The following is a 27,760-nucleotide window of genomic DNA, read 5'->3' on the forward strand; positions in this document are numbered from 1 at the left end:
TCTCAGTCCCAAGAGCGAACCACCCCTTAAAACAAAGAGCACACACAAAAGCCTTTCCCCCCCCAAGATTTGAAAGTATCTTGTCTCCTTATTGGTCCTTGGGGTCAGGTGGCAGCCAGGTTACCCGAGCTTCTTAACCCTTTACAGGTAAAAGGATTTGGAGTCTCTGTACACAGAGAGCTGTTACCCTTCCCTTTATAGTTATGACAGACGGTAATACAATCTTCACTAAAGTAGTTCTACAGCACCTATTAATTTAACATAGATGTTGGGATACACAGAGAATGCCACAAGACAGACAGACAGACAGTCTGTCTGTCTATAACCCCATTTTGGATAACAATATTTAGCAAATCCTTGGGCTTTGGAATTGTATAATTCTGATTTCAAACTGAAATGAAACATCCTGAAGAAAGTTAACAGACTTTTTCATGGTACAAGCTATACTATTTATATAACCATTAGTTACACACTGGGCTCTGGTTTATATAAACAAATGCATGTAGAGTGTATACAAAATATTTTGCCTAAAATTCAGTATTTTTATTCACACTACTAAATATTTTGTATATATAAGTAGCATTGAAATGCATGCACTGCTAACAAGTGCTGTCCAAAGATTTTTTGTGTAGAACTACCAACCATATTATAAGGTAGACATTTCCATTCAAGCTGCAAGCATACTGTGAGCAATTAGCATCGCATTGCTGGATACAACACAATCCCACTGACGTACAATAAAATATATGAAGAATAACGAGGCACCCTGGTATATTAATATATGTTCTGCAAGTACAGAACAGATGATTCCTAGAATGTACCGTTTCACCTCTCTCATTGATGGTTAGGGTTTCATAATCCCAAGTAAATTTGGATCACTATTGCTGAATACAGCAAAATTCATTCAAATTATGTTAAACATATATCATACTATGTACTTGTAGTCTGTGATACACTTCACTTTAGGGAGTGGGAACTTGTTTTCGTATGTGTCTGTAAAGCACCACCCACACGAACAATGCTATGTAAACAGCAATTCAACATCCTTAACTTATGACTGGGTGCAGCAATAATACATGGTACCCAGTAAGCTAGGGGTTAACTTTAGCTTCCTTTCCCTCTCCCCTTACAGAGTTGCTCAGGGAAGGAGCTTTAGAAAAGAAGGAGAGAGACAAAATGGCTGTGGGAAAGCAAGAAGGGCTCAACCTCCCAGGTGCCTCAGACAAGAATAAGGCTATTTAATGCTTGGCTTTGCTCCTAGCAATGTGCTTAGGTTCATGGATATAGGTTTGCTCTTGCTGAAAAATTATGATTACTGCTTTCGGCTGACTCACTCCACCCAGCTTACATGAGGGTAAGAGTTTTAGTATGTACCATAGCCAACATGCCAAGATCTTGAGTCCAATGCTGCATACATAGTAGCCTTTGCAACTAGCGGATCCTCCAGGATTCCTTTCCACTGTGAGGAGGGGAAGGGAATGAACATTTCCCCGCAGTCTGCATAAGCAGGAATAAAAGAACCTGTTGGAGGTCTCTCTCTGGCAAAGGGCCTCCGTTTTTTTAATAAAGTTGTTAACTTTTATTCTGAGATCAGATCTAGAACCTTTATTCTCCATTCTCCGTGCTTATGAGTGGTACACTCAGAGACAGATGTCGACCTGATGTCTAAGGAGCCTTAATTTTTCAAGAGTCGCTTGGGGTTTTTTGTAGCCTAATCCAGAGGAGTTCAAGAGGGAAAGCAAAATTTGCTCCAGCCATTCCCCTCCAAAAGAAATAGATCACCAGCAAATCAATCTAGCCACATCAAGTACCTCGTGCTCCCAAGCCTCTTATCTTGACAGCCTTTTCCTCAAGGCTCTCAGGAAGAACCTTACTACCCTACCCTCTGGAAGCCAAACCTATTTCTACTGGAGCTTGTAACTGAGCCCAGCTGGACCACATCCTTCCTGGACCTGCATTAACGCTTTTATCTTTTCTACAGATGCATGGAAATGATACACAGCCTCACTCAGCATTCCCTGCTGATTTCCACACTTGTGTTCCTGTCTGTGTCATTGGAGGAGAGGGAAGAAAAATCTATAGGCCCTGCAGGGAGAGTAATATTACAGAAAAGATGAGAAATGCAAAGGTTATTGATCTTTCAACAGCACTGACTTGGCCATATTGCCCATGTATAACATTTTCTCTACTGTTTTTCCTCTTAAATATGGACCAGCAGATATTGCCTTGGGAACAAATTAATGTTGCTGTGGGAACTTGCAGCGTAGACATTCCTGGATTCTTTATTCCAAACTATGCGTTTGATTTGAATGCATACAATGCATAGAAAACAAAGGGTTTAAGGAGAAGGGGGGTCTTGCATTTAATATAATTTATCCACAAAATTCCTGCCTTTCTCAGCATTCTAAACGCCTTATAATGTTAGGAAAAAATAAACTTCATTAAAATTATTATTAAAAAGGTAAAATCAGATCTGATGGGGAAAAAAACAGTAAGTCACATCAAAATGTGCTTCAAATGAAAAAGTTTTGTACAACCGGTTAAAACAGACCAAGACAATGATCCTTATATGGTCTAGAGGCAAGGCATTTTGCATACCAGTGCAGATATGTAAAGTTAATCTTATCTACACTTTGGGTTCACACTTTTGTCCTGATCTCCCTGCCTATATGTTCAGTGTTGACAGCCACTTTCTGCCATCAATTAACATCCCAGCAATTAAAATCCCAGTAAGCCATATCCCTGGATTGGCTTAACTTCAGATAGTACTGTAGTCATTAGCTCTTTACATTAACCTGGAGACATAGATACAAAAGTCCAAACAGCAACACTGCCATCATTGGAAATGTCTAGTTCCTAAAATCCAATGCCCTACATCCTAGTGCACCATGATTGTGTTATGGGTGTTAGAAGCTGATCTATTTAGGTAGCACATCATACTGGAATCCCTCACTGCCAGATGCAGTTACAAAGATTCTACTATTTCTTCATAAGAAAAATCAGAAGCTTGGCTATTTCCAGGTGTGTTAAACTACAATTAACCACATAATTTACCGTATTAGAAAGGGATAACTTCAAAGGATTGGCTGGAAGGATATAGAGAGCACTCGGAGGTAGAGGAGGTAATTGCAAATCCCACTATGTGACTATGAACTACAGGAAAAACTAAAATATGAGAACTAAGGGAGCTATTTTAAACTACGTGGGCCATAGTGCAACTGTTTCCAATTTAATGGAGACTGAATTGAGATTCCTGCTTATACTGGAGTGATGTAATCACATTTCCGTGGTCTCCAATCTCTACTGCAGAGGGTGTGGATACAGAAGTTTCCCTGCCTAAATCTACATAGTTGTCACTCCAGGATTCAATCATTAGCTACCAACATAAGGAAATAAAAATGTTATATCTGAGACTATTTTAATCTGCATTTCTTTACTTCATAGAATCATAGATCATAGAATCATAGATTATTAGGGTTGGAAGGGACCTCAGGAGATCATCTAGTCCAACCCCCTGCTCAAAGCAGGATCAATCCCCAGCTAAATCCCCAAATGGCCCTCCTCAAGGATTGAACTCACAACCCTGGGTTTAGCAGGCCAATGCTCAAACCACTGAGCTATCCCTCCCCCCCAAAACTGATTTTGCCCCAGATCCCCTTGAGGGGGCTAAGTGGCCCCCTCAAGGATTGAACTCACAACCCTGGGTTTAGCAGGCCAATGCTCAAACCACTTAGCTATCCCCCCCCCCCATCATAAGAGTCTCTGATGCACAAAGACGACAATTCTATGTTTTGATACCAACAACCAGGTGCAATGACCATGGCATGGGTTATTAACTAAGTTCAAACCAAGGACAATCAGATCCATAGCACAGATCTCCGCATCACATTGGAGAAGTAACTCTGGTAGCTATAGTAGGCTGTTGCCCACCTTGTGGACTAGCTGTTAGAAGAACACATGACCACATATTACACAAGTGAATCCTATGTGGACATACTAGAAAAACTATCAAAAGGCCACCAGGGAAGAAGAATGATGGAAGTCAGTTATGGTGTATGGTGGAAATTGAAATACATAAACAGAATAAAAGACAGGCAATTAAAATGCATACCCTGCTAAAAATCATTGCCCAACTACCAAGCATATGATGATGTGCATTTCCATCCAATAGCTCCTAATTATAACTACTGTAATCAACTAATTTACAAAAAAAAAAAAAAAAAAAAAAAAAAAAAGACTTCACTTCACAATCACAGAAGGATAAGCATTGCAGAGACTTGCATTTGCAATTTGATCATATATTAGCTGTAAAACCACCCAACTGAATATATTTCTATTTTGCCCCTTGGAAGTTACAACTCTGACTAAAATTATTTGTCTGTTCTGTACTTAATTTTGTAGAGGTATTTATTGTTCAAAATTCCTGAGAGGTATAAGTACAGATATCATATAAAAACAAAAGCAATAAGGTTTTAAATAAATCTTAGACAACATATTTATATAATTCTGTATACATGTTTTGTTACAGTGAAAGATACATGGTCTCAAATATATATCTACTGCAGTTCTACAAAGACATATATAGATCCTGTTCCTAATCCCACTGATGTGAATGGCAAAGCTAGATATAGAACTGTGTCATCAAAGCTCTATTCATCTTCCTGAAATGTTTAGGTTCTAGAAGAAACAGAGGATGACAACAGAGCATAAATTTTAAACAGGTCACACAGCAGCCACTTAAGACTTTTTTCTAATGGATAGAATCAACTTGAATGGATACGGAAGAGGAGAACATGTGGAGCTGTGAAGGGGCCTCAGATTGCTTGAACAAAAGCAGCAAAGCACTGAAAACAAACAGGATAGAAATTTATTTATGTAAACACTGTCTCGCAGCCCGCCAGCCGATTACCTGATGGACTGTGGGCAGCCTGTGGGCTGCCCACCACTAGTCTACATATTGTCTATATTCACAAACACAAAGCTTCACTTCACATTAGTTGAGGTTGCTCTCATCAATATATTAAACCATGAAACGTTAGGAAATACAAAGTTAAGGATTAAAGTACTCTCAAGTTAAGAAATGCCAGAGTGAATGTGGTCCATGCAACTTTAATTCAGCTCCCTAGAGCAAATGCGTTGGAAAACAGTTTTTTATTACAAGATTTAAAACAAACAAACCAACCACACAGGACTCCTGCCCCATTCAGTGCACCAGAGGGATCTGCTCTGGGGATGAATCAGGGTTGTACAGTGAAAGGCTGTTATCTCTAGGACCTCTATTTCCTTTGTTGCAGAAGTTGGGAGGTGTATAGTGAATGAAGCAGGAGACTGCAGGAAGAGGAAAAGATAGTCTCATGGTTACAGCAGTTGAATGCCACCCTGGAGACTTGGATTTACCCTGTCTTTGCCACCAAATTCCTATGTGATGCTGGGCAAGTCACTTACACCAAACATTTCACAAGTAGTCACTTTTTCCTGTAATCAAAAACTTAATCAAGACCATAGTATAGTCTATCATTGTAATTGTTCCATAAGGAACAAACTTCCCCACATTTCCACATTCAGATTACAGCTAGCCTGGGTCGTTCCACAATAAAATCCATCCTGGAATTCCACATGTAACACCAACAAAATATTCTGTTCTACACGCGAAGTAAGTCTGTTCATGACCGCAATGACGAACAGAAGCATTAAAAAAGGTTTTGCTTCTAATACTGTCAAAAAAGCTGATATAAAGTGTGGCACAAAGTCATTTGCAGTATACAAGTCTTACAGGATCTACAAAACACAGGACCTATGCAACATATTATTGAGCGCCATGCACCTTAACTGTCTGCGCACATACAGATACAATACTCTCTCTCAACAAGTCTGAAAATGTATCTCATGGTGCATCGGCACTCCAGAATGTTATATTTGTTGTCCAATACCAATGATAGCAACTGTGAAAGTGCTGGTATAGACAAGTCTCAGGCGTTTTAGGTAGAGTGTCAAAGGGTGCAGAAGAAGCAGCAGCAGAAACTGCATGGTATATTGCACAAGATGTGCAGGGAAGGGAGGAAAAAGCTACAAGAAACAACAGGATTAACATAGCATCAGATTTGATGGCACCAAGGGATGAAACAAACAAAATTGCTGTTTATTTTGTTCCAAATATAATCTCCTTCCTCTTCTTTGAATCCATCTGTTCATTTTTCAAAATAATTAGACTCTTCCAAAATAACACAGGATTTCTGTCAGCTGCGGACATTTCAAAATTCTGACATTGGTACTGTTGATTTTCACTGTATGAAATATGTAAAACTTTATGTTTTTACCTACTGTACTAGAAAAACGTCAATGACACTAAACGGAGACAATCAGTAATGTAAAGCTCAGTATCAGCAGCACCAGTTAACATACCACAGCATTAGGGTTACCTGACACAATGAGGTGACACCACATTGGGACTGATATTTCTCACTGCCCTGCAGTGTGTGCTGCCATCACACAGTGCTGCCAATTCCAAATATTAAAACAAAACAAAACAAAAAAAACCATTAGTCAGCCCTTCAAAAAACACGATTGGTTTAAAAATTATGAGATTTAAAACAATTTGGGGGTCTTTTTATTTGCCTTTTGAGTCATTGGAGTACACTCGGGTGACATTTTCAAGTTTTCTTTTGCAAATATGAGGGATAGAAACGTTTTAAAATCACATGATTCCAGGTGCTAGGACTTTAAGTAAAGATGGGATATTGTGGAAAAAAACGCAGTTTACATCTGTGCCAAGTGGGGATAAATCATTAATCTGACAGCTACATATTCAGTGTACTGGGTAATGCAGGCCCGTTTTCTTGAAATCGAGCAATCCTTTAATATAGCCAGAGTCCTCACACAAAAGTGTCTGTCTGCCCTGGGGCTATCTCCGGGCACCAAGAATACTTTTCTGTTCACTCTCCATGACCTTTCTAACCCACTCTGCAACATTCCTGAGGGAAAACACCATCATCACAGTATAATAAAAAAAAAAAATCTTTTCTCTGTGTATGAATTTACATATGGTGTCCATTTTTACCCAGGCTTTTGATACAGCATAGCAAGGTATGGTTTGGATAATGGGGATAGTCTGATGTGATCTCTCTCGATGGCTAACTTATATCTAGTTCTTGCAGCAGCTGCATTTTTACATGCCATTGTATTTTCAAACCTATGCAAGATGCATCTTGGGCCGAGGAAAGATGCTTTCTCCCCCCACCAGCATTATAAATGTAACCCTTCTACCAGTCAGAGTTGGCAGCAACAACGGCCGGGTTCAGTATCTAGGGGTTCTTTTTCAATAATACAACACAAAACTGGCTCGAGCCCCCAGTCAGTGACCTGGGACAATTACACACCACCTCCTGAGCACCTGTAAGAGGCAAGACTTCCCCTCTCGCAAGCACAAAGACTGAGGGCAGGTCTACACTTCGGGGCTAAGTCAACCTAAGTTACTCAACTCCAGCTGAATAATGTAGCTGGAGTCGACGTACCTCAGGTCAACTTATTGCGGTGTCTACACCGTGCTGGGTCGCTGGGAGAAACTCCCAACTTACCTTATGCTTCTTTTTCCAGAGGAATACCGGAGTTGATGGGAGAGCAATCGGTGGTCGATTTAGTGGGTCTTCACTAGACCCGTTAAATTGACCCCGGTGGATCGATCGCAGAGCGCTGATCCCCCGGTAAGTGGAGACAAGCCCTGAGTGTAGCAAAAACACTTTTAATAAAAGGAGGGACGTAACTCGGTATTAATTTGGGAAAACACCACAAACAGGTCTCAAACATAAACCATGAGCAAAAGACCCACCCCCAAGTAAGTTGGGCAGCATCCTTTTCCCCTCAGGTTCTTAAGTCCAGCAACCCAAAACTCCCTTTAATGTGCCCATCCCTTCTCTGCGCCCCCACTCCCAGTTGCTGTCCTTGGTCAGTGCAGACCCAGAGTTCATCTCCCACCCTGGGTGGAGGGGGTGTAAGGAGGCACCTCACTCACTCCGCTGCTCAGGTACTCTCTCGCCTTCCCTCTCTGTGGGGCTCTCCTCTGGCCCACTCCACCAGCCGCCCTGCTGGCCGCTTGCCGAGATGTCTTCAGCGCCCAACACTTAACACTGCTCTCAGTGATTCCAGCTGTTAGTGGGGGAGCCTCAGATACACTGTCCCTAAGCGGGTCTAATACTCAGATTTAGGTATCAGTAACTTTAGCTCTGCAGCACGTAATAAGACGCTCAATGGAGTCTAAATTCGCTCTGTTATTACACAGTGTAGAGAGGAAGGGTAAAATGGTGTCTGGGGTCCTTACGCAGGGCCCACACCACCAGGTACAAGTACCTGTCCCCATCCTCTCTCAACTCACTGGGCTTTGGAACCCATGTTCCTTGCTGAGCGAGTGTCCTTCAGTTGAGGGTGAGTCCCTCCATTGGGGTATGCCAAGTGCAGTTCTGCTGCCCTCTATTCACACAACAAGGATAACAACGCTTTATTACTCCTGCCCCAATAGCAAGGAGACTTGGGATCCAACACCAGCCAAAAGCAATCATTTGGGCAAGCAATCCCATTATGCTGAGCATACAGGCAGGGTGGGTGTGCCCATGCAAACGAGATCAGCTCCTGAAATCCTCTTCCACAACTCATCACTAGATGTCAGCAGAGAGCTCATTCAGTCTCTGCTTACATATAAATCAAAACAACCAAACAGCATATAGGTCCCTCATGTTTTTTGAAAAGGTAACATCATTGGTTCTATGGTATCTTATTATTGATATAAGTTTTTCTCTAATCCCTACCATTTTTTTCTGCAAAACACGACACCCCACAACCACCAACGAGTAGACTTACTGTCCTATAATGAGATTCAGCTGAAAGCCTTATTTTAAGATCTGCCTGCACCAATGCATTTTGCAGTTGCACCCTGATGATCACTGAATTCTGCAGAACAACCCAGAGGACACAAGTGCTACAGGAAAGAGAGAACCCTCTTCTGAAAATATCCTGCTAATGGTTCCTGAGGTAAAACTACGACCAAGGAAAGAGGAGGTGGAGGCAAAGCTCTTTTGATATTTCATGTATTATTATTTTAGTAGATGTATTTGTTCATACAGTTGATTATTGTATCATAATGAAAGAATACAATGGGTAGTGTTAAGGGTTAAAGGATGCATATACAATGCTAACACTGGCATTGCCTGACTTGAGTGCTTAGCAGCAGTAACAACCTCTGAATATTTTTATTTAATTATATAGAGAGTTTAAGTACAGAATTTATTAGGAATTTTGATATATGCAAACACCAGTATCTTAATTTCTATTTTGCTTGACTGCATCTTGAATAGAAATAAAAGACATTCAAACAAATTATCATTTCACGATGTTTAATTGACTATAATTATTTCAGCAATCTGTTTATTGAACAACTTATCTTTACGCTACATTTTCTGTCTCTGAAATTAATTACTTATCACGATACATTGGTAAAGAGAATAGTTGGGGTAAAGGAAAATGCTATTTTATCATCGGGACCAATTATTCAGCCCTTTTTCACATTAGCAGTCTCACTACCTTCATATGAGTAATGGCTCAAACTGCAGCCTCAAATGTTTTGCTTAGGTCACATTTTATCAATTTCTGGTGGCTTACAGTAAGGAAAAAGTGTATACACACGCAAATCTCCTTTTAGCTTATTAAAACCATGCCCTAGCACATCCCTATAAACCCTACCACAGTACGGTATAAAGCTTGTCAATTTGCCTGCTCCTGTTATGCGGATTTGCAGAGACATATGCGCTGGAGCAACAGTAAATCCACTTTGATGAAAAGCTTGTTTCTTTCCAGCAAATTGTGATTCTAACTTTGTTGTAAATCTCATTTCTACCACTTTGCTGCTGCCTTTAGCTGTATTGAACCTGTCTGCTGGTAAAATGGAAGACGTCCCTCCTTATTGAAATCACAAAATGACTCATATAGTGAACCAAAAAAGTGTGTAATTTTTAGTAAAAGAACACCAGCTACTGTGCCCTGATGGCCCATCTGTATTATCACCACTGAAAGGTGTGAAGAGCTTTGTTTTGCTGACTGAAATTGTTCCTTAAATATTAGTGACAGGCTCACCTTAATAAAAAAACACTCAAACTCCACATCCTTTGATTCTCTGGATAAAATAAATAGAAGAGTGAGTTTGCCCAAACATTTCAACATAACAGTTCAAGACTGGTACATGTAATCATACGGTTTTCTTAAAAGTAACATTACTAAAACAACCTTTAAATCTTTAGTTGCATACAATTCCACCTCCTATTGTTACACAACAAGCTGCTTATATACATCAAAAAGTACAACTGGTTAAAATTTGTATTTGAAATATTTGTTTCTATAGCACAGCTTTTCTTATAAATTAAAAATGAAAAAAATGTGTGCACACTCTTTGGGGGTTTTTCTCCCCCCTCATTTCTCTTCCTTCTCTTGTTTCTTCCCTTTTCACGTTAGCCACTGAAAAGGTGGGGGGCGGGGGACTGAAAACTTTTGGTTTGCAAAACTAAAACGAAATATATATATTTTTAATTTTGTTGTTGAAAATCAGAAATTGTCAACAAAATTTTACTTAATAAATGGAAAAATTTTCAAAAAGATCTTCAATGATCTAAAAATCAAAAGAATCCTACAAAAAGTGGAAACTAGGTCAAATTACAAAAAATGAATATTAACAAATAACACAAGTATATAGGGACAAAATTAGAAAGGCCCAAGGCACAAAAATCAAACTAGCTAGAGACATAAAGGGTAACAAGAAAATTTCCTACAAATACATTAAAAGCAAGAGGAAGACCAAGGACAGAGTAGGCTTGATACTTGGGGAGGGGGGGAAGGGGGGGTAACAGAAAATGTGGAAATGACAGAAATTCTTAATGACTTCTTTGTTTTGGTTTTCACCAAGAAGGTTGGTGGTGATTGGACATCTAACATAGTGAATGCCAGTGAAAATGATGTAGGATCAGAGGCTAAAAAGGAAAAGATCAAGTTAAAATTACGTAGACAAGTTAGATGTCTTCAAATCAACATGGCCTGATGAAATGCATCCTAGAATACTCAAGGAGCTGACTGAGGCGATATCTGAGCCATTAGCGATTATCTTTGAATAGTCATAGAAGACGGGAGAGATTCCAGAAGACTAGAAAAGGGCAAATATAGTGACAATCTATATAAAAGGAAATAAGGACAACCCGGAGAATTACAGACCAGTCATCTTATCTTCTTTACCAGGAAAAATAATGGAGCAAATAATTAAGCAATCAATTTGCAAACATCTAGAAGATAATAAGGTGATAAGTAACAGTCAACTTGGATTTGTCAAGAACAAATCATGTCGAACCAACCTGATAGGATTCTTTGACAGGGTAACAAGCCTTGTGGATGGGGGGGAAGCGGTAGATGCAGTATATCTTAACTTTAGTAGGGCTTTTGATACCATCTCGTATGGCCGTCTCATAAACAAACTAGGGAAATGCAACCTAGATGGAGCTTCTATAAAGGTGGGTGCAAAACTGGTTGGAAAACCGTTCCCAGAGAGTAGTTATCAGTGGTTCACAGTCATGCTGGAATGGCATAACGAGTGGGGTCCCGCAGGGATCGGTTCTGGGTCCGGTTCTGTTCAATATCTTCAAAGATTTAGATAATGGTATAGAGAGTACACTTATAAAGTTTGTGGATGATACCAAGCTGGGATGGGTTGCAAGTGCTTTGGAGGATAGGATTATCATTCAAAATGATCTGGACAAACTGGAGAAACGGTCTGAAGTAAATAGGATGAAATTCAATAAGGACAAGTGCAAAGTACTCCATTTAGGAAGGAACAATCAGTTGCACACATACAAAATGGGAAATGACTGCCTAGGAAGAAGTACTGTGGAAAGGGATCAGGGGGGCATAGTAGATCACAAGCTAAATATGAGTCAACAGTGTAATGCTGTTGCAAAAAAAGCAAACATCATTCTGCGATGTAATAGGATGTGTGCTGTAAGCAAGACACGAGAAGTAATTCTTCCGCTCTACTCTGTGCTGATTAGGCCTCAACTGGAGTATTGTGTCCAGTTCTGGGCGCCACATTTCAGGAAAGATGAGGACAAATTGGAGAGAGTCTAAAGAAGAGCAACAAAAATGATTAAAGGTCTAGAAAACATGACCTATGAAGGAAGATATTAAACAAACCTCTTTTCCAGTGGAAAAAATTGGAAGACTGAGAGGGGACATTAAAACTGTTTTCAAGTACATAAAAGGTTGTTACAAGGAAGAGGGAGAAGAATTGTTCTTCTTAACCTCTGAGGCTAGGACAAGAAGCAATGGGCTTAAAAAGCAGCAAAGGAGGTTTAGGTTGGACATTAGGAAAAACTTCCTGTCAGGGTGGTTAAGCACCAGAATAAAATGCCTAGGGAGGTTGCAGAATCTCCATCATTCGAGATTTTTAAAAGTAGGTTAGACAAAAACTTGTTAGGAATGATCTAGATAATACTTAGTCCTGCCATGAGTACAGGGGACTTGACTAGATGATCTCTTAAGGTCCCTTCCAGTCCTATGATAAAATATATTTAACATTTTTTAACCAGGTCTGTGGAGAAATGGATTTGTAGTGTTCTGCTTTCTTCCCTATAGTAGCCCATTAAGTTCTTGGAGGTAGTACAGTTTTATGACCAGAAGAGAGGGGCAGCCCCGGTATTAGGTTGCCACCTAGGGTGCATTTCCTGTGGTGGCAAATGACTGCTCCATTGTGACTCTAGCAAAACAATGTCGCTTGTGTGGCTATATGCTGCGGTGTTCCTCCAAATACCACAGCACCTTCCCTCCCCTCGGCAGTCCCTTTTCATTCCATGGATCAGATGTCTCTCAGCTAATGCCACATGGGAATGGAAGCTAAGGGTTTTCCTGCTGAAGGGGAAGCTGAAGGCCAAGATTTTCAAAAGTGACTTATGATTTCAGGTGCCTTGATTGTTGGGTGTTCAACTTGAGACACTAAAGGAGCTTGATTTTTCAGAGGGATTTTCTGAGCTTCAGTACCTTTAAGGCTACATCTACATTTGGACCCAGGGGTGTGATTCCCAGCTTGAGCACACATACTGATGTTAGCTTGATGAAAGCTAGTGTGTTAAAAATAGTAGCATAGCGTGGGGAGCGACAAGCTCCAGCATGAGCTAGCTCAGGGATTGGCAACCTTTGGCACGCGGCCCACCAGGGTAAGCACCCTTGCAGGCCAGGACGGTTTGTTTACCTGCCGCGTCTGTAGGTTCGGCCAATCGCGGCTCCCACTGGCCGTGGTTCGGCGCTCCAGGCCAATGGGGGCGACGGGAAGTGGTGGCCAGCACATCCCTCGGCCCGCACCACTTCCCGTTGCCCCTATTGGCCTGGAGTGGCGAAGCGCGGCCAGTGGGAGCCGCGATCGGCAGAACCTACAGACGTGACAGGTAAAGAAACCGGCCCAGCCTGCCAGGCTGCTTACCTGGCGGGCCACAGGCCAAAGATTGCCGATCCCTGAGCTAGCTGCTCCAAGAATATACTCACAGGGTCTAGTCGGGTTTGTACCCAGGGTAGCTAGCCTGTGCTGCCACTTACTGTGCTACTATGGCTACATTACTATTTAGTGCACTAGCTCAATGAGTGATACCAGGGAGTATACATAGCCTAAAAATGCCTAATTTTAGGCACCTAAAATTTGAGGCAAGCGAAACTCATTGGTCACTTTTGAAAATCTTAGCCCAAATACCAAGCACTGATATGTAAAAGTGACTGGTGGGAGCCTAGGTTTTCTGCCTACAAACTAGCATTACAAAACAAGAGAGACATGATACCAAGCGAACTGGTAGAAAAAGGAACCACATAGCTATCTGCCTTGGGTACCTGTAGAATGCAAATCTGAGAGTGTTAAGGAAATTATACCTATGTGGAATATAACATTAAAATAGTGCCTTTGCGTTGGTTTTTCTTGGACCGCTCTTTCGGAGTCAAGGGCAACTATTGAGTGTTTTATCAGTTGTTATCCCAACAGTCAAATATAAGTGTAAACGTGAGGCTCTGCAATACCATGTGTGACCCTGTATGCCATACAGATGTTAACCAGTGGCTGCAAATATGGTGTGTTCCACAGACAAGGGTCTCCAGAAATCAACAATGACAAGAAACAGAAGAATCAAGTACCTAAGGGGAGCTTAGAATAAGAAGTAATAAGAATGAAAGAGGAGAGAGCAGAATTACATTTCTATTTCTTATTAATCTCTTTTTGCCCTGCAGTGAATAGTTTTAATGATCAAATTTCAATATTATATTTGGTGCATATGGAGATAACGACACATTACAATATGCCCCAGGGCTGCTGGTTGAGAAATACTGAAATTCAATAATCATCACTAGAGGAGTGACAAAATTAAAATAAAGGTAAATAATACATAGGTAACAGAGCAATTGGATTGACTTTCTCTATAGCCTGTGAATAAGAGGGGTGAGAAGGTGGAGCCCTGCATCACCCCACATTAGTGTTTTCAGAACTGAAGAGCAATTGACAGGCAGGCAAATCAGCAGTGTCTCTTGAGTCATGGTAATAAAGACAGTAGCTGGATTATGATTTTCCCATGGCCCACAGTCTTCAGCCACAGAACCCATTGTAACTGTCATCTTGAAACTCCGTAAAACTACTCATGTGTTTAAAGCTAAGCTCAGTTATGTGTTTCACAGTGCTCAGCATCTTTCAGGATCAAACTCTAATTTTACTGTGAGAGACCTTCCCCTACTCCAGACCTGAGGATTTTCTGGAAGTAAACCACTGGCTAGATAAGTGGTGCAGGGTTTTGGTTTTGTGAAACATTGGTCGACCTTCTATGGGGAGAGAGGGCAGTATAATTTAGATGGCCTCCACCTCAGTAGAAGGGGAGCCAATTTGCTCAGGAACAGGCTGGCTAGCATACTCAGAAGGGCATTAAACTAACAACAGAAGGGGAGTGTAAAACCAGTGAAGGTATGAGCACTCATTTAGCACAAAATTGAGATGTTAAGAATAAAATTAACCTAGGAACCAAAGGACATGAAGAGAAGAAATTCTGTAATAGCCTATACACCAATGCTAGGACTCTGGACAACAAACAAGAGGAACTGGAATTGGTCATTTATGAGCATAAATTTGATCTAGTTGGTATTACTGAAAGCCGGTGGGATGAGCCACATGATTGGAATATTAACCTGTTTAGGAAGTATTGAGTAGACAAAAAGGTGGAAGGAGGGGCACTCTGTCAAAAATGGCATTATTTGTTTCTGAGTCACTGATAACTCAAAAGAAGATGATCTTGAATGCTTACGGATCAATGTCTTAACAGTTAAAACACAAGACAAGGTATTAATTGATGTCTGCCACAGACCACCAAATCACACTAGGGAACAGGATGACTGACTCCTTATGAACCTATCTAGAATGTGTAGGGAAAAAAGGCTGCATGATCATAGAGGACTTCAGTGTGAATGATAGATGCTGGAGGGTTCATGCAGCCAGCGCTAAAATACTACTAGAATTTCAAAGCATTACACATGACAATTTCTTAACCCAAAAGTGATATATCCAGCACAGGGGAATTCCATATTAGGCCTCTTCTTGACAGCTAAAGAGGAACTGATAACAAAACTAAAAGTTACTAGGACCTTAGGTACAAGCAATCATGGCTTAATGACATTTATAATGTGCAAACAGAATCACGTCCAAATAAGTAATACGCAGGCTTGCTACTTTAAAAGGGCCAGTTTCAGAGAGCTGAAAACAGTTATGAGCCAAATCAGCTGTGAGGAAGAGTTCAAATCAGAAAAATGTGAATGATAATTGGGAACTAAGAACCCTTTACTAGACGCCTCAAAAGCCACAATCCCACTATCGAGGAAGAAGGCTGTACTAGTTAAAGCCAACCTGGTGTAGAGGAGAAGTGAAGGCAGGTATAACAAAATATGTATATACACAACTGGAAGAAAGGGAAAGTTGATAGTAATGAATATAAATAAGAAGCTAAGAACTGTAGAACACTGAAAAAGGAAGCAAAGGAACACATGGAGAAATCTACGTCCAGCAGAGTTGAGAACAATAGTAAGAAGTATATTATGAACAAAAAGAATACTGACCTTGATACTGATCCATTATTAGATAGAAATGGTATCATCATTAATCATAATAGAGAAAAGACAAAAGGGTTCAATAAGTATTTCTGTTCTGTATTTAGGGGAAAAGAGATGATATAGTCTCATCATACGTTAATGAGAACATTCTGTTCCACTAGTATCTCAGGAGGCCGAAAAACAGTAGCTATTAAAGTTACACATTTTAAATCAGCAGATCCAGATAACTTGCATCCAAGAGTTTTTAAAGAGCTGAATAAGGAGTTTGCTGGACCATTCTCGTAAATTTACAATAAGTCTTTGAATACTGGGGAAGTTTGAGAAGACTGGAAGAAAGCTAATGTTGTGCCATATTTAAAAAGGGTAAATGGGATGACCTGGGTAATTATAGGCCTATCAGTCTGACATCAATCCTGGACAAGATAATCGAGTGGCTGATACAGGACTTGATTAATAAAGAATTAAAGGAGCATAATGTAATTAATGCCAATAACATGGGTTTATGGAAAATAGATCATGTGCAACTAACTTGATAATCTTTTTTTGGATGAGATTACAAATTTGGTTGATAAAGGGAATAGTATCCGTGTAATATACTTGAACTTCTTAAGGTGTTTGACATGGTACAGCATGACATTTTGATTAAAAAAATACAATATAAAATTAGCATGGCACACAATAAATGGATTCAAAGCCAAGTAACAGATGGGTTTCAAAATGTAATTTTAAACAGGGATTCATCATCAAGAGGGTATGTTTCTAGTGGGCATCCGATCTCTTAGACTTTGGGATAAGACGTGGCATTGAAATAAACAAACCATGAAAAACGAACTAGAGCAATTTAACAACATGAGAGTGGAAGTCCCACAAACACTGCAAACAGTCTGAAAATCTGACCACACCCATGGTCTACCCCATCTCATTTATGTAAATTCATATTTGGATTAGCTTCCAACTGCATGCCATTATGAAGTCATACAAATGATCAATGAACTGTTTAAAAGTGCTCACAATGATAATAAAATTACATAAACATGACCCTACCGCATTAGTAATTTTCATTAATATACACATTTTTATATAAAGGCTACTCTAAGTATATGAATTTTTGAGACATGACTATAAAAGCTGATATTTTAAACACCAGCTTTTATTACAGATGGTTTAGTGGTCAGAGCAGAGAACTTGGAAGCAGCAAGGTCCAACTTCATTAACTTGATTTGAGTTGCTCTCACACCAGGGCTAAATTTAGCCCCTGGTAACTCTTCCCAGCCATGTCATCGACTTGCCATATAATATTGGGAAAGTCACTCAACCTCCCTGTTGGATTAAATATTTTTTGTCTATTCTACAGAGTGGTGTGAAGTTCAATTAAATGTTTGCAAAGCGCTTTGAAAGTCTCATATGAAGGGCACGTTTCACATGCCATTTACAACATAATGTAACAGCATGACCATGCAATGCTTACAATATTTAGAAATTATAATATTACAGAAGAAGGATGGTCTGTCCCCTTCTGTAAACTAGGTATAATATATATTCCCCCCCCCATCCTTTACCTGTCTTGTCTATTTAAATTAAATATATATTAAGAGGACGACTGAGCACAATAGGGCCACAATCTCAGGGTGCGATCATAGTGAAATGATAAACAATAATTGTGATGTAATAGTCACTGAGAGGTATGCGGATTATGGTGCTATTTGTCAAATTTGCAAAGTAACCATGTTTATTTCAAGGCTTACTTCAATAACTAGATTCAAAAGCACAAGTGATTTACTCAGTAAACTAAACTAGTACTGTGTGCAATTCATGTATCTAAATACGGATTAAAGACACTGATGATTTATGGTCTTGTCAGCACCAGGGGATGGTGGGACTTCTATTCCAGAGGGACAGACAGGAATTAAAGGCTGTCACCAGAAGGCATGCTGGGAAGGGGGCAGACTATATAGACTACTTTTTTCATAGGTATACTTATGGATCTTTCATTCATAGGCAAACAACTGTACAGATCAGGATTCTTTATTAAAGGGTCTTGGAGGGAGCCTTGATGCCTACAAAGAAACAACCCTGGCAAGGGGAAATTTGGGCAGTATAGCTGCCAAGACTTCTGAGAAGGACCCAGAGGAAGGAACCCCAGGGCAGAGAAGCTTGGCTATTTGAACGTTTGTATTTTTTTTTGGGGGGAGGGGGGAGCTATTTTGTCTTTCAAGCAGAGACAGACAAGCTATAAAGACTCTAGCCAACAGAGAAACACTGGAGCAGGGGAGCATAAACTGAGAAAAGGAGAAACTGGGGAAAAGACAAAGAAGGAGAGAGGCCTTGAGTCTCAGATTGGGTGTCTGCTTTCTTTTCAGAGCACCAGGCCAGAGCTCACCCCATATCTAAGGCCTGGTCTACACTTACCCCCCAATTCGAACTAAGGTACGCAACTTCAGCTACGTGAATAACGTAGCTGAAGTCAAAGTACCTTAGTTCAAACTTACCGCGGTCCACATGCGGCAGGCAGGCTCCCCCGTCGACGCCGCGGTACTCCTCTCGTATAGCTGGAGTACCGCGGTCGACGGCGATCACTTCCTGGTTCGACTTATCGCATCCAGACAAGACGCAATAAGTCGAACCCAGAACTTCGATTCCCAGCCGCCGAACTAGCGGCTGGGTGTAAACATACCCTAAGTAGGAGAGTATCATTCCTGAAGAGCATACTTTTGATACATTAACTTTCATTACTATGAAAGTGCCTTGACTTTTAAACTCATACCATGCAACATTAATGTGGCTTTATGTGCCAAATTGACTCCTGATGTAAACCCACTAAAGTTAATGGAGTTACACCAGGGATATGTTTGCCTCTCTTGCTGTCCACAAATAGGCTCAAACACATGTATTCACAGCAAATTTTTGGCTTCTCCCCCTTTTTTAAAAAAAACAACAACTTTGCCACGTGTCAGTATTCATGTAACTTATCTATCCCAACTCCAATTAACCAAAGACTCATGTGTACTAAGGCTGGATGGTTTCCTTGTGATGTGACATCAGCACAGACATTTTGTAGGGAGTTCACCATTGCAACTTGTTGTTTCTTTGCTCTGGAACTAGTGGACTTGGAGAGCTCACAGCACAGCTCATAAGCCCCACAAACATTTCTGTGTAAACTTGGGAGCCAGATGAAGAGGAACATTGCCTCTAGCCAAATTGCACACAAGGGTCAGGGAAAACTGCAAAATCTGTGCGGAAGGGCACACTGGGAATACTCTTCCCTCCACACGTCCCCGAGAGCACACATCCTCCTCAAAGCCGAGTGGGCAGGAGACAGCCACTTTTAGGGTGGAGAAGGCTGCCTCGTCTTGTATTCCATGGAGCTGAGGGGAGGATACTGTCTTCTTGAGGCAAATCCTTCCCTTAATTTCACGGGGGCAGTGTCTTAAACTTGAGGCTGTGCCTAAATAGCATAATTTAGCTCTTAACTAGCCAAACATTGCATCATACACTTGCTACACATCTAGTTCATCTTCTGCTTTGTTTTCCACTGTTCATTTATATGCCATCTACTCCTCTCTTATCTACTTCAGTTGCTTGTTAAAGAGAAACTTAAAAACACAATTCACTTGCTCTATAATATGATTCACATTTTAGTTCTTTTCCCTCTGTTCCTGCTACTGCCTTCTTTTTATTCAAGAGATTTTTGGTTTCTTTTTTGCCACGGCTGGTGATTGGGCCGTTAAAATGACACTGCAGTTTTCTAGCAATGGCCTTGATTCCAAAAGGTGCTTAGTGTTCTGAACTCCCATTCAAGCCAGCAGGAAATGAGGGCATTCAGCATCTTGCAGGATTGGGCCCAACATGAGGTACACAGACATAACCAAAGCCCTACGCTCCTACGTTTTCCACAGAAAGCTTTCAAGACTTGAATCTTACCTCTATGTAAGAATTACTGGCTTTGTCCCTCTCTGACCTGGAACCTTGTCATTCCTTCACACAGACTGTTTACTGCTACTCACTGTCCAAAAGCACTTAAGACTTCACACCTCTACCTTGCACCTACACAGAGCCAGAAGCTGCTATGATTATTACAGATGTACAGATTTATAGTAAGTCATGAGGATTTAAATATTCATGACACACACGGACGTGCTAATGCCGCCACCGTCCACACAAGAGATCCACTTCCTGGACACTAGAGTGCAAATAAGCAATAGTCACATAACCACCACCCTATACCGGAAACCTACTAACCAATATACTTACCTACATGCCTCCAGCTTTCATCCAGACCACACCACACGATCCATTGTCTACAGCCAAGCCCTAAGATACAACTGCATTTGCTCCAATCCCTCGACAGAGACAAACACCTACAGGATCTCTATCAAGCATTCTTAAAACTACAATACCAACCTGAGGAAGTGAAGAAACAGATTGACAGAGCCAGAAGGGTATCCAGAAGTCACCTGCTACAGGACAGGCCCAACAAAGAAAGTAACAGAACGCCATTAGACGTCATCTACAGCCCCCAACTAAAATTTCTCCAGCACATCATCAAGATCTACAACCTATCCTGGAGGACAATCCCTCACTCTCACAGACCTTGGGAGACAGGCCAGTCCTCCCTCACAGACAGCCCCCCAACCTGAAGCAAATACTCACCAGCAACTACATACCACACAACAAAAATACTAACCCAGGAACCAATCCCTGCAACAAACCCCGTTGCCAACTCCGTATATCTAGTCAAGGAACACCATCTTAGGACCTAACCACATCAGCCACACCATCAGCGGCTCGTTCACCTATACATCTACCAATGTGATATATGCCATCACGTGCCAGCAATGCCCCTCTGCCAGGTACTTTGGCCAAACCGGACAGTCTCTATGCAAAAAAATAAATGAACACAATTCACACATCAAGAACTGTAACAGTCAAAAACCAGTATGAGAGTACTTCAATCTCCCTGGACACTCGATAACAGACTTCAAAGTGGCCATTCTTCAAAAACAGACTTCAACAAGAAACTGCAGAACTGGAATTAATTTGCAAACTTGACACCATCAAATTAGTCCTGAATAAAGACTAGGAGTGGCTGGGTCACTACAAAAGGTAATTTTCCCTCTGTTGATATTCATCCCTTCTTGTCAACTGTTGGGAATAGGCCACTTCCAACTTGATTGAATTGGCACCATTAGCACTGACCCCCAACTTGGTAAGGCAACTCCCATCTTTTCATGTTCTGTAATATATACACCTGCCTATTGTATTTTTCACTCCATGCATCCGATGAAGTGGGTTTTAGCCCATGAAAGCTTATGCCCAAATAAATGTGTTAGTCTCTAAGGTACCACAAGGACTCCTCATTGTTTTTGTTGATACAGACTATCATAGCTACCCCTCTGAAACTACTGCACGTGGTTCTTAAATTATACTTGGCTGTGCCATGGAGCAGAACTACATTGTTTTGTCCAGTTTCCAATGATTACCCTTAAACTTTCCAGTTGCATTAGAAGATGCCTTACACATTATCTTGATGTCAGAATAGACAGACTATTGCAACCAGTGAGTTTAGAGAGATGTAGGTATCATTCTTTGTATTACAGTAGCTCTGAGAGGCCCGAACTCAGATGGTCACTAAAGCTGGGGGAAATTTTCAGACAAACCCGCCTCCCCCCCTCCCCCCACACACAGACACTTAAAAATGTAGATTGGGTTGACCAACATACATCACAAATGTGTGTCAAATTTGCTGAACTGTTTCAACCAAAAAGAGCCCAGGTTTTCATGATTATTATTTTTTAATTAAAAATGCCCTTTCATGTAGAATATTACTTCAGTTTTATTTTTTAAATGCTTAAATTCTAAAACAAAATTAAACATTGTATTTTGGGTTGAAGTAAACGATTTTTTCCCCTAGTTTGGCCAGAGAAAGAAAAAATCAATTGTTTGCACGATTCAGATTGTGCCTCCCATCATGGTAAGTGCTGAAAGAGACAGTTCCTGCCATGAAGGGTTTATAATCTAATTAGATAAGACAAAGGTTTGCTGAATTTACAAGATGGCAATGTTTCAAGTTGCCTTTGGCACTACAGTTTCGCTGCAATTTATGAAATTAAGTTGTCTCCTATCTGGTTTAAAGTTATTCAAGTTAATTTGAACTCCTGAATCCAAATAATTTGTGATTACCTGCCTGTTGATGTTATTTGTATACAAAGCAGACAGAAGATAACTTAATTTTTATCAGGTACAACAAGTTGACAGAGCGGACAAATGTATGAAAACATGATTGTTCATTAAATTGAACAAATGTTATAGAATTTAGGAGCGTCTACTCATGTTAGGTCAAAAAGGGTAATTCTTCATTTGATTTAACCAAATAATTTCATTTATAGAAGAAAGCATCTTTCAAAACTACTGCTCAAGCTCAGTAATCAGTAGAAAGGGATAGAGTTGAATACTGACTGGTATTATTTCTATTGCAGTAGCCTCAGTCATGTATTAAGACCCCATTGCTCTATGCACTGTACAAACACACACACACACACACACACACTTAGGTGTAATCTAAACAGGGCACTAATTCCACCAGAAAAAAAAACTTCTGTTCTCCCAATCCTCCCTTTAGTTTAAAAACATTGTCCTTTATTTACAAATTCAGCATACTGTATCTGCAGCCATGATTCGATTGCACATATAAAAATAATACCATGGCAACCTAAAACAGGAAGGAGGAAAAAGATACAGATGTGTCTCTAGGAGCCTGAACAGAACCAATGCAGTTTAATAGATCTAGTATGGAGGAAGAGGGGCGTTCCCAGACAACATTTTGGAAGACTATTCAGAATTAATGGTATTGTTGAGAGGTAATACTTGGGACATGTTGGCTCCAGTCTTTAAAAATAGGGACATATTTTTGATGACTAGACTTCAGAGCTAGGTTAGTGAAACCTAAGACCTTGCATGCATGCCTGTCTTACTGATACAATAGCAAAGCATCCCAACTCAGGATTATACACTCTAGTTGAAAGGTACCAATCCTAATACAAAAACTTAAAATATTCATAGATTTCAAGGCCAGAAGGGACCATTGTGATCATCTAGTTTGACTTCTTCCATAACACAAAACACAGAACTTCCTCAGAATAATTCCTAGACCATATGTTTTAGAAAATCCATCTAATCTTGACTGAAAAAATTGTCAGTGATGGAGATTCCACCATGACCTTTGGTAAATTGTTCCAATGGTTAACTACTCTCACCATTAAGATTTGCACCTTATTTCCAGTCTAGCTTCAACTTGTAGCCATTGGATCTTGTAATTATATAAAATATAAAGTAATTGATCTTCATATAGCTTAACGGTTCTGCTTTTCCTTGTAAAACACAGTGGTATAGTTAATCTGCTTCACAGCTGCAGAGAGGGGGACTGTGAGACAACTTGTTACAGCTCCGGGCTTCCTGATTCTTATGGCACCCTGAGCCCTGGCATTGGTTGGAGAAGCTTGGGTAGGGTTACCAGATAGCAACTGTGGAAAAATGGGACGGGGGTGGTGGGTAATAGGCGCCTATATAAGAAAAAGTCCCCAAAAATGGGACTGTCCCTTTAAAAATGGGACATCTGGTCACCCTATGCTTAGGGCTGTACTATCTTTTACCAGTTGGGATGATATACAGTTGAGCAAAGCTGGAGCAAAGCATACTTCAGCCACACTGTCTGCCTGCCCTGACATGGCCCCCTCAAAACACCCACATGCCACAGCCCAGTAGGATGAGTGGTGCGGTGGTTAGTGATATATTTTCTGCTAGCTCCCCATGCTGGGGGATTTCTCAGGTGGTCACATCCATCTTCTTAGCAATAAATAAATAAATTAATGGAGATATCCTATCTCCTAGAACGGGAAGGGACCTTGAAAAGTCATCAAGTCCAGCCCCCCACCTTCACTAGCAGGACCAAGTACTGATTTTGCCCCAGATCCCTAAGTGGCCCGCTCAAGGACTGAACTCACAACCCTGGGTTTAGCAGGCCAATGCTCAAACCACTGAGCTATCCCTCCCCCTTTTGCACTGCCTGAACCCAGGGCTGAGCTGATCATCTGGTCCACTGTTGCTAACAAATATTCATGTCCATCGGGTACATTGCATTTATGTTGCAGTCTGTAGAAAGTTTGAGATTTAAATCTTCTCTCCTGACTACTGAGAGTGAGGGCCTTAAATTTGGTTGAGATTTGTTGCGGGAATTTTCGATTCAGATTTGTTTTCAGCAGCACACCTTTCTTAGCCGCCTAATACCAGCCCTCGGCAGTCATCAGGAATGAATTGAGATAAGCAATTAAACTGCCAATCATGAAACAACAAAGCATATACCTCAGCATATGCCACTTCCTCCATGATTGACATTTTTTTTGTTAATTCCATGATCTACTTGAGCGCAAAGTAAGTAGAATTCAAATAAAATTATAGAAGTTAGAAATAGAAAAGATGTCTTGGAACATCAGATGTGCTACATAGTCCCCTGGTAGAGGAGGCATCTGATACATAGTTGTTACAACATTTCATTTTAGCCAAAAGATTAAAAACAAACAAACAAAAAAATAAGAACCTTTAATTTCAGCTGATGTTTTAACCAGTTGCAGATATACCTCATATTGGGTCTGATTTTTCTAGCTTTGATTAGTGTAAAGCGTGAAGAGAATTGATACCTTTTCAGTGTTTGCAGTTAGAAAGCAAAATGACCATCCCAAGAAAAATTGACAACATGAAGGAGGGAAAAAGAGCTGCTGGATGCTGTCTTTTTTGCATATTCATCAGGCAGAGTCTCCAGAGTGGAGTGAGACCCCAATTGAGGAAAGCACTAACTCAAGTGCTTGACTCTGGTTGACTTATTACTTTCAAAAGGTAGCAAGTGCTTAAGTGCTTTCCCAAAACAAGGGGTACTTTCCTGAATGAGAAAACAGAATCCTCTGCTCCCAATTAGTTGCACCAACAGGTTGTTTGTGTGTGTCTTTCAATTTTAATTCATTTAGAAATCTTTGCTGTATTTTAATTGTTATACTGTTTAAAACTCCTGATTGAGCTTTTTAAAAAGATGATAAACGTTAGAAGGGGCAAAGAAAAACTGGGAGGGAATAAGTACATGAAGTCTCCAGGGGGAAAAGAATAATACTGACAGTGTGGATGGTAGGCTTGAGAGCAGGGATTCTCAACCTCTGTCCACTGGGGCAAGAAGAGGCATTGGTGATTTTGTAGGTGGCACTATTCCCAGGGAGTCAGCACTGAACCAGTGCCCAGGTTAGTAGCACTATGAATGTATGAATTTTGAAAAGTGTTTTGGGATCCTTTTAGATAGAAGGCATTAAATAAAAATAAAATATTAGAGGACTACATATAATTACACCAAGTAGATGTAATTATTCAAAATATATATAGAATATAAAAAGTTTAAGAAATTTGCACAGCAAAGACTATAAGAAGACATTTTGCCAGCATAGTGGTTCTATAAAAGGAAAGTTTTCTTTTCAACTATCAATATTGGATGTATTTTGTCCCAATGTTCATTTCAGAACTCATGTTCTTTTCAAGTTAATATAGTCTGGAGATCCCCAAAGACACCTCTTCAAACAATTATGATGGAAATGAGCCTTGTACTTGTTCCAATATGCATATATACAGCTTATATATTCTTAGGGATGAACCAGCATAGATCTATCAAACTACCCTAATGACAGGAAAAAAGATTCCCTATGTATTTTACCCATACAGTTCTGCTTTTCATATCGAAGGCCCCTAATCCTACCAAGTTTTACACACATGCTTAACTTTAACTAAGAAAGTACACCAATCGACTTCAAATAGAACTACTAACATACTTAAAGTTAAGCATGTGTGAAAGTTTGCAGGGTCAGGGTTTTAATCACTACAACCATTAAAAAAATATAACAACCTGAGATAAAATGTACGAGCAACAATAGCTTTTGATACTCTTCAGGGCTACACAAGGTATTACAAAAGCATGCATGATGTTTGTGTTTTTCTGGGACATGTATCATTATGTAAGTATCACGGGTGAAATCTGGGCTTCACTGAAGTCAACGGGAGTTTTTCCTATTACCTGTCAGTCATGATTCATGTACAACAAGAAAACAGGACTCGCTCCTGATGCAAACAACTACCATTACCCTCATTCTGAGTAGCATTTGCTCACATGAGCAGTCCCCCTGAAGCCAATGGGAATTATGCGAATAAGTGGTATTAGAGAAACAAGGTGGGTGAGGTACTATCTTGTAAGAACTGGCACTGCATCAGTATGAGAGTTAAATTGGGTCGCTGAATACTTACCACAACAATTTACATTTTACTACAGCTTAAAGAGATATATCCTTCGGTGTAATGAAGATATACCACAGTTTTATAGTCAACTTTAAAGCCTATATTATTAAAATGATACATTTTCATTTTTTACTGAACTGTTGTATCAGTCTACACGAATTCATGTAGAAGGTGTATAAAAGTTACAGCATAAGTGCAAAATACAATAATTATAGAAAGAATAATCTTCTGTGGTTATGATTGAAACCAGCTTCTAATTTTCACCCCCATTTGAAGCCGTGTTCAATTTAGTGTGCCACATCCTACCACAACAGGGAGATTCTTCTTCCTCCCCACTAAACTTTGGGGTAAAGGGTCCCATTTTCAAAAGTTCCTAATTGACTTAGGAGCCCAAGAACCTTTGACTCCCAGCAGAGCTGTCCCTTGGGTATGGCGAATCAGGGCGAATACTCCTGGCCCCATGCTTTGGGGGGCCCTGCACTTCAGTGAGAGTCTGTCGTGTGGTGCCAGGCACCGACTTTTCAAACTGCCGGGGGGTGTTCGACCCCTGGCTCTGCCCCAGGCCCCACCCCAACTCCACCCCTTCCCCCAAGGCCCCACCCCATCCACCTTTCCCCGCCCAGTTTCACCCCCTCCCCCGAGTGCGCTGCATCCTTGATCCTCCCCCATCCCTCCCAGCCTCCCTGAACGCCGCAGAACAGCTGTTTGCAGCAGGCAGGAGGCATAGGGAGGGAGCGGGGAGGTGCTGATCTGTGGGGCCACTGGCAGGCACCATGGGTGGGGGTGGGCAGGAGCTGATAGGGGTCTGTCAGTGGGTGCTCGGCACCCACCATTTCCCCCCTCCCCCATGGATGCTCCAGCTGTGGCTCACCCATGGAGTCTGAGCCTATAGGCTGGCCCAGAGGATGTGGGGTTAGGGTGCGGGGGGACACTAGGCCAGCCTGTGTGTGTGTGGTGGTTAGGGGTGCCTGGGGGGGCTCTTATAGCCTGATTTATCCCGGGCCCAGCACCCTTTAGGGATGTCTCTAACTCCCAGTGAGATTTATGGTGCCAAGTGCCCACTTTTGGCAATTGGATTAAGGGGCTTTAAAAACAATTTTACTTAAAGATACTGCATACAAAGTTTTTAGTGACTGAAATTTTTAAAAATTCTTCTAATGTTTTTTTATTTTTGGTCTCTCTGTTGCAGGTATTCATTTATCTCCAGACTCAATAATGCTTTGACCTTCTCCCCCCATGTCTTGGAATTTAGCATTAATTAAAAATATTTATATTCCTAATAAATCCTCAATCCCGTGTG

The sequence above is a fragment of the Terrapene carolina genome, unplaced genomic scaffold (assembly GCF_002925995.2).
Source record: "Terrapene carolina triunguis isolate 2854851 unplaced genomic scaffold, T_m_triunguis-2.0 Scaffold35022, whole genome shotgun sequence".
Taxonomy (NCBI): Eukaryota; Metazoa; Chordata; order Testudines; family Emydidae; genus Terrapene; species Terrapene triunguis.